Source organism: Rhipicephalus microplus, chromosome 7, assembly GCF_043290135.1.
Source record: "Rhipicephalus microplus isolate Deutch F79 chromosome 7, USDA_Rmic, whole genome shotgun sequence".
Classification (NCBI taxonomy): domain Eukaryota; kingdom Metazoa; phylum Arthropoda; class Arachnida; order Ixodida; family Ixodidae; genus Rhipicephalus; species Rhipicephalus microplus.
Window position 1 is genome coordinate 172,328,944 of NC_134706.1, and position 9,303 is coordinate 172,338,246.

A 9,303-nucleotide genomic window follows, 5' to 3' on the forward strand; every position below is an offset into this window, starting at 1 on the left:
ATTTTTCCTGTCTCGTGCCGCCCCGGCTGACGCGGTTGGGACTTCGCGTTTGTTTGGCCGCCACGGGTTTTGGCGCACTCGCTCGGTTGCTTGTTGTTGCCACTTGTTGCGAACCCAGGTTTCTTGAGCGAGCGCGGGCGTTTTTTTCTTCCTTTCTTTCTTTGTTCTATGTGTTAGCGAATCGGCCTTTAATATCACACGAGGACTCACAACCAACAATTTTCAGTTTGAAGTGTAAAAAATCTGCAGGTGTTGACGTAACTGACTTGCCCCGTACCCTTGAGTACATTCATGAAGTTCTCGTAGTACTACTAAATCGCATTATTTCAAGTGGAGAAATTCCCATTAACTTGCAAACCTCTACACGAAAATCGGTGCGCGTGATAAAGTTGAAAATTATCGTCCGATATCAAATCTGCCTTCTATAGCACAAATTCTAGAAAAAAAACACTTGTTCGCCGTTCTCTGCGCCGTGACTGGCAGCACTCCGGCGAAGCGAAACGGGGCCGATTCGAGCACGATATCGGCGTCTTTCGACGTGCTCGCCGGCGACCGTCGCACGAGTACGGCAAAGCGCGTCGGCCGGGGCGCCGTTTGCGAAGCCGACGCAAAAGTGGGAACCGCCGCTCGGATGATCGCCGCTTTCGGCAGAGTGAGTGTTGGCACTCCGGGGAAGCGAAACAGCGCGAATGCGCCCACGAAAGTGGCGTATTTGGACGTGCTTGACGGCGACCGCCGCAGGAGTAAGAAAAACCACGTCAGCCGGGGCGAGCGACCCACGGCGGTCTGGGTGCTTATCGCTGCTATTATAGGGGCACCCCGGCAGACGCAGAAAAAAAAAATTTTTTTTCGACCTTCTTTTTTGCTGGTCGAGCTCGGGTAACCAGGGTCGCAATGGGAGCCGCGCACGAAAGCGGCGTCGCGAGACGCGTTCGCGGTCGCTAGTCGCACGAGCTCGGCAACCGCGTCAGCCGGCGCGGGATGCCGACGGCTAAGTGGGTACGGCTGCTCGGATGTTCGCCGTTTTTGGCCGAGTGAGTGCTGGCACTCCGGTGAAGCCAAGGAGCGCCAATTCGTGCACGATATCGGCGTCTTTCGACGTGCCCGCCGGCCACCGCCGCACGAGTACGGCAAACCGCGTCTGCCGGGGCGGGGTTTGCGACGCGTACGCAATGGTGGGAACCGTCGCTCGGATGTTCGTCGTCTTTGGCCGAGCGAGTGCTGGCACTCCGGCGAAGCGAAACGGGGCCGATTCGGGCACGACATCGGCGTATTTCGACGTGCTCGCCGGCGACCGTCGCACGAGTACGGCAAAGCGCGTCTGCCGGGGCGAGGTTTGCGACGCCGACGAAAAAGTGGGAAGCGCCGCTCGGATCTTCGCCGCTTTTGCAGGAATGAGTGGCGGCACTCCGGTGAAGCCAAGGAGCGCCAATTCGCGCACGATATCGGTGTCTTTCGACGTGCCCGCCGGCCACCGCCGCACGAGTACGGCAAACCGCGTCTGCCGGGGCGGGGTTTGCGACGCCGACGCAAAAGTGGGAACCGCCACTAGGATGTTCGCCGTTTTTGGCAGTGTGAGTGCTGGCACTCCGGCGAAGCGAAAGAGCGCGAATGCGCCCACGAAAGTGGCGTGTTTGGACGTGCTTGACGACGACCGCCGCAGGAAAACGAAAAACCACGTCAGCTTGGGCGAGCGGCCCACGGCGGTCCGGGTGCTTATCGCTGCTATTATAGGGGCACCCCGGCAGACGCAAAAAAAAAATTTTTTTTTCGACATTCTTTTTTGCTCGTCGACCTCGGGTGACCCAGGTCGCAGTGGGAGCCGCGCACGAAAGCGGCGTCGCGAGACGCCTTCGCGGTCGCTAGTCGCACGAGCTCGGCAACCGCGTCTGCCGGGGCGGAGTTCGGGACGCCGACGGCTAAGTGGGAACCGCTGCTCGGATGTTCGCCGTTTGTGGCCGAGTAAGTGCTGGCACTCCGGCGAAGCCACACGGGGCCGATTCCGGCACGATATCGGCGTCTTTCTACGTGCTCGCCGGCGACCGTCGCACGAGTACGGCAAAGTGCGTCTGCCGGGGCGGGGTTTTCGACGCGTACGCAATAGTGAGAACCGTCGCTCGGATGTTCGTCGTATTTGGCCGAGCGAGTGCTGGCACTCCGGCGAAGCCGAACGGAGCCGATTCGGGCACGATATCGGCGTCTCTCGACGTGCTCGCCGGCGACCGTCGCACGAGTACGGTAAACCGCGTCAGCCGGGGCGGAGTTCGGGACGCCGATGCGAAAGTGGGAAGCGCCGCTCGGATCTTCGCCGTTTTTGAAGGAGTCAGTGGCGGCACTCCGGTGAAGCCAAGTGCGCCAATTCGCGCACGATATCGGCGTCTTTCGACGTGCCCGCCGGCCACCGTCGCACGAGTACGGCAAACCTCGTCTGCCGGGGCGGGGTTTGCGACGCCGACGCAAAAGTGGGAACCGCCGCTCGGATGTTCGCCGTTTTTGGCAGAGTGAGTGCTGGCACTCCGGCGAAGCGAAAGAGCGTGAATGCGCCCACGAAAGTAGCGTATTTGGACGTGCTTGACGGCGACCGCCGCAGGAGTACGAAAAACCACGTCAGCCGGAGCGAGCGACCCACGGCGGTCTGGGTGCTTATCGCTGCTATTATAGGGGCACCCCGGCAGACGCAGAAAGAAAAAAAAATGGGGACATGGCGTGCGTCACCGTGCGGCTTCGCAGCGTTGCCGAAGTCGCCGAGCCCTTCGACTGAGCCGAACGGCGGACAGGGAACGTTGGTCGGCCGTTCTAACCTGTCGGTGCCACGCCGAGACGTCGTTAAGGAAAACCGCGTCGTGGGCCCCTACGACGCCGTCGAGTCGTTGTACGTTTGGTGTCCAGCGTGTCTGCGGCGAGTAGCGGACACGTCGTTCACGACTTCGGTCTTTCGCAGTCGACGCGAACTTGCGGAGAGTCGTGGTGCCTCACGTTTTCGGCAGAAACCGCGGCGGAATTTTCCCGTGCGTGCGCCCACGACCTCGGTGCTGTGCCGCCAGCGTAGTGTTGCACAAACTCGTGGCCTACCCAAGGTGCGGTACGTTTGCGGCCGTATCCTCGGTGGGAATTTCGTGAGTAGGGTCGCAAATTCTACGACCTCGGCGGGTGTGAGAGCGACGTAGACTTGTGGCACGCTCAACGTGCCACACGTTTCGGGGCACACCCGCGGTGAAATTTTCTCGAGTACGCTCGTATTAGTGCCCAAGGAGGTCTGGGTACTTATCGCTGCTATTATGTGGGGGTTCTCGTGAGCGGCGTACGCGAAAGCGACCGGGTGTCTGATATGCGGCGGGCTTCGGCCTCGTCAAGCGTGTCCTCGGGTCTGCTCCAGGGGAATCCACGGCAGTCGTCTGCAGCCTCATCCGTTTGATGCGTTAGGGGCTGGTTGTCGGACGGTGCCGTTTTACCACGATATCGAGGTGTGTTCCGTGTCGTCCTCGGGCGATTCAGATGCGAAAGCGCCGAAGACGCGGGCGTGACCCGTCGTCTGGCGGCTTTGCAGTCTCGGCTCCGTTGCTAGTTCCGGCCGGTCCACCGACAGTGCAGCGGGCTTGGGCAACCCGCACGGCGCGACCGAGTCGATGCAACGAAAAAAGCGAGCATGAACGTGCTTCTTGCCGCACGGCTCCCACTCGTCCTTCGGGAAGGTTGTGCCGTAGCGAGCTCGAACGCCGTCATCTCGGAGTGCAAAATAAGCGTGTTGGGGCGCCTGAAGGTGGCCTCCGCCGCACACAGACTGCGTCCGGCCCGCCGAAGGCGAGGACAGACGCGCAGTCGAACGATTACCTGGTTGATCCTGCCAGTAATCATATGCTTGTCTCAAAGATTAAGCCATGCATGTCTAAGTACATGCCGAAATAAGGCGAAACCGCGAATGGCTCATTAAATAAGTTATGGTTTTTTAGATCGGTTCTTCCTACTTGGATAACTGTGGCAATTCTAGAGCTAATACATGCAGTGAGCCTGGAGCCCTTTGGGTAACGGGTACTTTTATTAGACCAAGATCGATCGGGTTTCGGCCCGTATTGTGTGGTGACTCTGGATAACTTTGTGCTGATCGCATGGCCACGAGCCGGCGACGTTTCTTTCAAGTGTCTGCCTTATCAACTTTCGATGGTAGGTTACTTGCTTACCATGGTTGTTACGGGTACCGGAGAATCAGGGTTCGATTCCGGAGAGGGAGCCTGAGAAACGGCTACCACATCCAAGGAAGGCAGCAGGCGCGCAAATTACCCACTCCCGGCACGGGAGGTAGTGACGGAAAATAACAATACGGGACTCTTTTGAGGCCCCGTAATTGAAATGAGTACACTCTAAATCCTTTAACGAGGATCAATTGGAGGGCAAGTCTGGTGCCAGCAGCCGCGGTAATTCCAGCTCCAATAGCGTATACTAAAGCTGCTGCGGTTAAAAAGCTCGTAGTTGGATCTCAGTTCCAGACGAGTAGTGCATCTACCCGATGCGACGGCTCGGACTGAACATCATGCCGGTTCTTTCTTGGTGCACTTCATTGTGTGCCTCGAGATGGCCGGTGCTTTTACTTTGAAAAAATTAGAGTGCTCAACGCAGGCGAGTCGCCTGAATAAACTTGCATGGAATAATAGAACAAGACCTCGTTTCTGTTCTGTTGGTTTTTGGAATACGAGGTAATGATTAAGAGGGACGGACGGGGGCATTCGTATTGCGGCGCTAGAGGTGAAATTCTTGGACCGTCGCAAGACGAACTACTGCGAAAGCATTTGCCAAGGATGTTTTCATTGATCAAGAACGAAAGTCAGAGGTTCGAAGGCGATCAGATACCGCCCTAGTTCTGACCATAAACGATGCCAACCAGCGATCCGCCTGAGTTACTCAAATGACTCGGCGGGCAGCTTCCGGGAAACCAAAGTATTTGGGTTCCGGGGGAAGTATGGTTGCAAAGCTGAAACTTAAAGGAATTGACGGAAGGGCACCACCAGGAGTGGAGCCTGCGGCTTAATTTGACTCAACACGGGAAAACTTACCCGGCCCGGACACTGGGAGGATTGACAGATTGAGAGCTCTTTCTTGATTCGGTGGATGGTGGTGCATGGCCGTTCTTAGTTGGTGGAGCGATTTGTCTGGTTAATTCCGATAACGAACGAGACTCTAGCCTATTAAATAGGTGCGGGGTTCCCAGCACCTTACAACCTTCTTAGAGGGACAAGCGGCTCCTAGCCGCACGAAACAGAGCAATAACAGGTCTGTGATGCCCTTAGATGTCCGGGGCCGCACGCGCGCTACACTGAAGGAAGCAGCGTGTCTTTATCCCTGTCTGAAAAGACTGGGTAACCAGTGGAACTTCTTTCGTGATTGGGATAGGGGCTTGCAATTGTTCCCCTTGAACGAGGAATTCCCAGTAAGCGCGAGTCATAAGCTCGCGTTGATTACGTCCCTGCCCTTTGTACACACCGCCCGTCGCTACTACCGATTGAATGATTTAGTGAGGTCTTCGGACCGATGTCCGGCGCGGCCTTTCGGTTGCGCCGGTCTGTTGGAAAGATGACCAAACTTGATCATTTAGAGGAAGTAAAAGTCGTAACAAGGTTTCCGTAGGTGAACCTGCGGAAGGATCATTAACGGATCGTGAAGGATGAGCGCCTCAGCTGCGTCTGCGCCCGACACTTTCTGCCGCTGACCCCGTTTGGACGCGGGGTCGGCTTTTCCCCACGGGGCTGCCTGAATGTGGAGCGGCACCCCGTGACAAATTGTTGCGCCCAGCGGACGCCAACACCGCGACCTTGGACGGTCGGCCAGGTGGCGGACGCGGGTACAAACGGCGCAACGCACTCATAGGTCGGCTTTCGACCCGCCACTGCACCGTGGCTCGAAGCGCTCGAAATGCGCGACCCGACCGTTGCGGGACCGCCTAGTACTGTAAACAGGAGCGGCGGAGCGCGAACGGCGAGTCGTGGTTACGTCGGTAGAAGGCGAGGCTGCGCGTTCCCGAAACGCCAGGCGAGTGCCCTCCCGACCGTTCGAGCGTGCAAGAACGAGACCCGACAATCGCGCGGCGACTGCCAAGTACGAGAGGAACGGCACAAGCGTCGGCGGTCGGTCAAGGAATTGGCGATGTGACGGGTCCGCTGTTCTCCAGTGCATACCGTCCCGCTGTCCGCGGCAAGCGCGTCCTCGGGTGACGGAGGCTGCCGGTCGGTTCTTGCAGGCGAGGGATCTCGCTGGCGCCGGTTCGCGTTGACGCGCGGCCGGTCATGGCACGGCGATGAGACGGCCGAGGTGCGCAGTACTCGATGGAGGAACCGCACGCTCCGATGACCGTCCCGCCCTCCGCGGCGTATGCGTACCGACCGTAATGGTTGCAGCAGCGCCGGCCGGCTTTTGAATTCGCCACAAGAAACACGTTGCGAGATCGCGGTTAGGGGAGCGTCGACGTTGCCAGGCGTTTTGCTTGCTGCCGAGGGAAAGCCGGCACGGCCACGTCGCGCTCGTCGCGATTAGCTGGTCTGCGCGCTTTGGGAAGGTGCCGCAACGACTTGCCGAAAGAGGAAGCACGGAAGAACGAGGGACTTGGACGTCCCGACAGTTGAACGCACTTGCGGCCAGGCCCTTGCTGGCTTCGTTCTTCCGCCTCGAGTAGGCTCGTACGCGGCTCCGGCGCCGAAAGTGGTCCTTGGCACCAACTTCGGTGGACGTGGGAAGTGCCGCGCAAGTACGGCGCGCCTGGCTCCACCTGTTGGCTAAAGTAGGCAGCCGGATCGGCATTTTGGTGTGCGGTGGCAAACCGTGGATGCGAAAAAAGCTTGTGCGATTTCGTGGAACAAAAAGCGGGGGTCCCCCTTTTTATGCGGAGGAGACCGACCCGCCCGCCGTGGTGAACCGCGACGCCACGGTAAAAACGGGAGAGGCTTGTCGATGGGACCGTGCATCCCGCGCTCCACGGAGGCCGGGAGGCGGCCGCCCGAGGAAATGTGTAGCCGTCGAGGCCCGCATCTGCGTGCACTCTTATCCAAATGGGTGTACCGCAGACATTTTCTGGTTAGGCGGGCCAATGAGAGCGAGCACACAACGATACCTACGGGTCCGGCTTGGAGGACCGGCTTCGACGCCTCCCCAGTATTCATAAGGGGTGGACCACGAAAGCACTCGCAAGTAGCGGAAGCGAAACGCCGTCCGAAACACACCGTTTGCTCGATTTGCGGCAGCCGAAAAAGGCGCGGCAGAGTTTTGGAGTCCAAGCGTGCGCTGAAAAGCGCCCTTCTTGGCCACTGTTTGGCCGAGTGCCAGAAACGTTTGGTTTTGACTGTACGGAATTGAACAAACACTTTTTCACGACTCTAAGCGGTGGATCACTCGGTTCTCGGGTCGATAAAGAACGCAGCCAGCTGCGAGACTTAGTGTGAATTGCAGGACACACTGAGCACTGATTCTTTGAACGCACATTGCGGCCTTGTGTCTTCCCTTGGCTTCGTCTGTCTGAGGGTCGGATCACATATCAAGAGAGCCTTCGGCGCACAAGGGAACGTGAGCCGTCGACTCGTTTTGACCGCGTCGGCAACACGGACAGCACGCTGAACACCTCACAGCGAGCGCCAACAGCGGCCACTCAAGGGCGAGATGGTGGCGACCGTCGTGCCAGAGCCCAACCGAAACGGGGGCGACCGACTGCATTGAGGATGTGGCACCTCGTTGAGACCGCCGCAGGACTTCGAGTCGGAAGGAAGCCTGCAGGGAAAGTGCGGTCGAGGTTGCGTACTCCTCTCTGCAACCGGGCGCGCAAGAGCTGCGAGAGCCACGGACGCGCAACTTTAACGCACGGTAAACACGAGAAGCGAAAGCCGGCCAGCAAAGCTTCTCCAGCCGTGCGCAAAGTGCGCGAGATCGCAGCCTTGCGTTGCGCTTGTTGCCCTCGAAGTAAGCAGGGTGTCCCGTAGACCGGGCGCTCGAACACGCTGCGGGGCCGTGCCTCCTCCAGGCTTTGCCGCGCGAACAGGGAACGTTCGCGCGCAAAGCGCAGAGAGGTGAGGAGGCTGCGCCCGACGTTTGCGGTTCGCTGCGTACGCGGTTGATGCGGAGAGCACGGCGCGACGACTTGCCGCGAAGCGGAAAAAGTCTCCCGCACGAGTTGGCGAAACGTTGGCGAAGCTTAAGGCGTTCTCGTCGTAGTCCGCCGTCGGTCTAAGTGCTTCGCAGTTCCCGTCCCGTTCAAAAAACTGGGCCACTCCAGTTGGGGCGGGGGCGACGCTACACGAGACGATGCCCCTCGCCAGGCCGCGTGGCTGCCCTTGCGGCGGCGGCGGCGACTGGCCTCGGCGGTGTTTGGGCTTTCGACACGGTCGTTTATCACGCAACTGCTCGGACGACGCACGCGTGCAGCGGAATGCCGCTTGCCAGCCTTGTGAAGATGTGACCCTGTACAGGGTTGCGGGCGCACTTGGTAGGGCGTCGTACTCGGTTCGCGATGGGTTTACGAGCGTGTCCCGTCACTTCCACGTCACACCGGTTGTGCGCCGCACGCGTGCAGCGGGGAAGCCGATTGCCAGCCTTGTGAAGAAGTGGCCCTGTACAGGGTTGCGGGCGCACTTGGTAGGGCGAGCGCACGCGGTCGTGCAGGAAGTTGATGGAAGCGAATGTATCCGCTGTCGACCTCAGATCAGGCGAGACAACCCGCTGAATTTAAGCATATCACTAAGCGGAGGAAAAGAAACCAACAGGGATTCCCCGAGTAGCTGCGAGCGAAACGGGACCGAGCCCAGCACCGAATCCCCCGTCCTTGCAGGCGGTCGGGAAATGTGGTGTATGGGAGGCGACGTTCTCGGGTGTTTGCGACGGTGCAAGTCCCCCTGACAGGGGCTTGTCCCAGAGTGGGTGCCAGGCCCGTCTTCGCCGTTGCGCGCCCGGTATGGAGCCTCCCGTGAGTCGGGTTGCTTGAGAGTGCAGCCCTAAGTGGGTGGTAAACTCCATCTAAGGCTAAATACGACCGAGAGACCGATAGTTCACAAGTACCGTGAGGGAAAGTTGAAAAGAACTTTGAAGAGAGAGTTCAAGAGTACGTGAAACCGCTTAGAGTAAAACGGGTGGGCCCTCGAAGCTCGAAAGCGGTGGGATTCAGTCTCCGGACGATCGCGGAGCCGGCGGCGTCAGGTAAACGGTTCCCTTCGGGGGACTGTTCCGGCTGCTGGCACGCAGACGCGGTCTTTGGGGTGCGCACTTCCCACCGCCGGTAGGACGCCGCGACGGACGCGGGTCAAAGGGAACAAGCACGACTTTGAGTCCGGCAGT

General features: G+C 59.2%; 3 non-coding genes across 3 annotated transcripts in view; all 3 read left to right on the plus strand.

Moving 5' to 3' along the window:
• Positions 1–3,828: 3,828 nt before the first annotated feature.
• Positions 3,829–5,642, plus strand: LOC142768006 (small subunit ribosomal RNA). The gene has a single exon (XR_012885212.1). It is a non-coding gene; the product is annotated as a small subunit ribosomal RNA (ribosomal RNA).
• A 1,712-nt stretch (positions 5,643–7,354) lies between these two features.
• Positions 7,355–7,507, plus strand: LOC142767956 (5.8S ribosomal RNA). Its single transcript, XR_012885170.1, has one exon. It is a non-coding gene; the product is annotated as a 5.8S ribosomal RNA (ribosomal RNA).
• Positions 7,508–8,664: 1,157 nt separating this feature from the next.
• LOC142768033 (large subunit ribosomal RNA) overlaps positions 8,665–9,303 on the plus strand; it is a 4,139-nt gene continuing 3,500 nt past the window's right edge. The window contains exon 1 of the ribosomal RNA XR_012885238.1: positions 8,665–9,303. This exon is cut by the window's right edge and continues 3,500 nt beyond it. This is a non-coding gene — a ribosomal RNA (large subunit ribosomal RNA).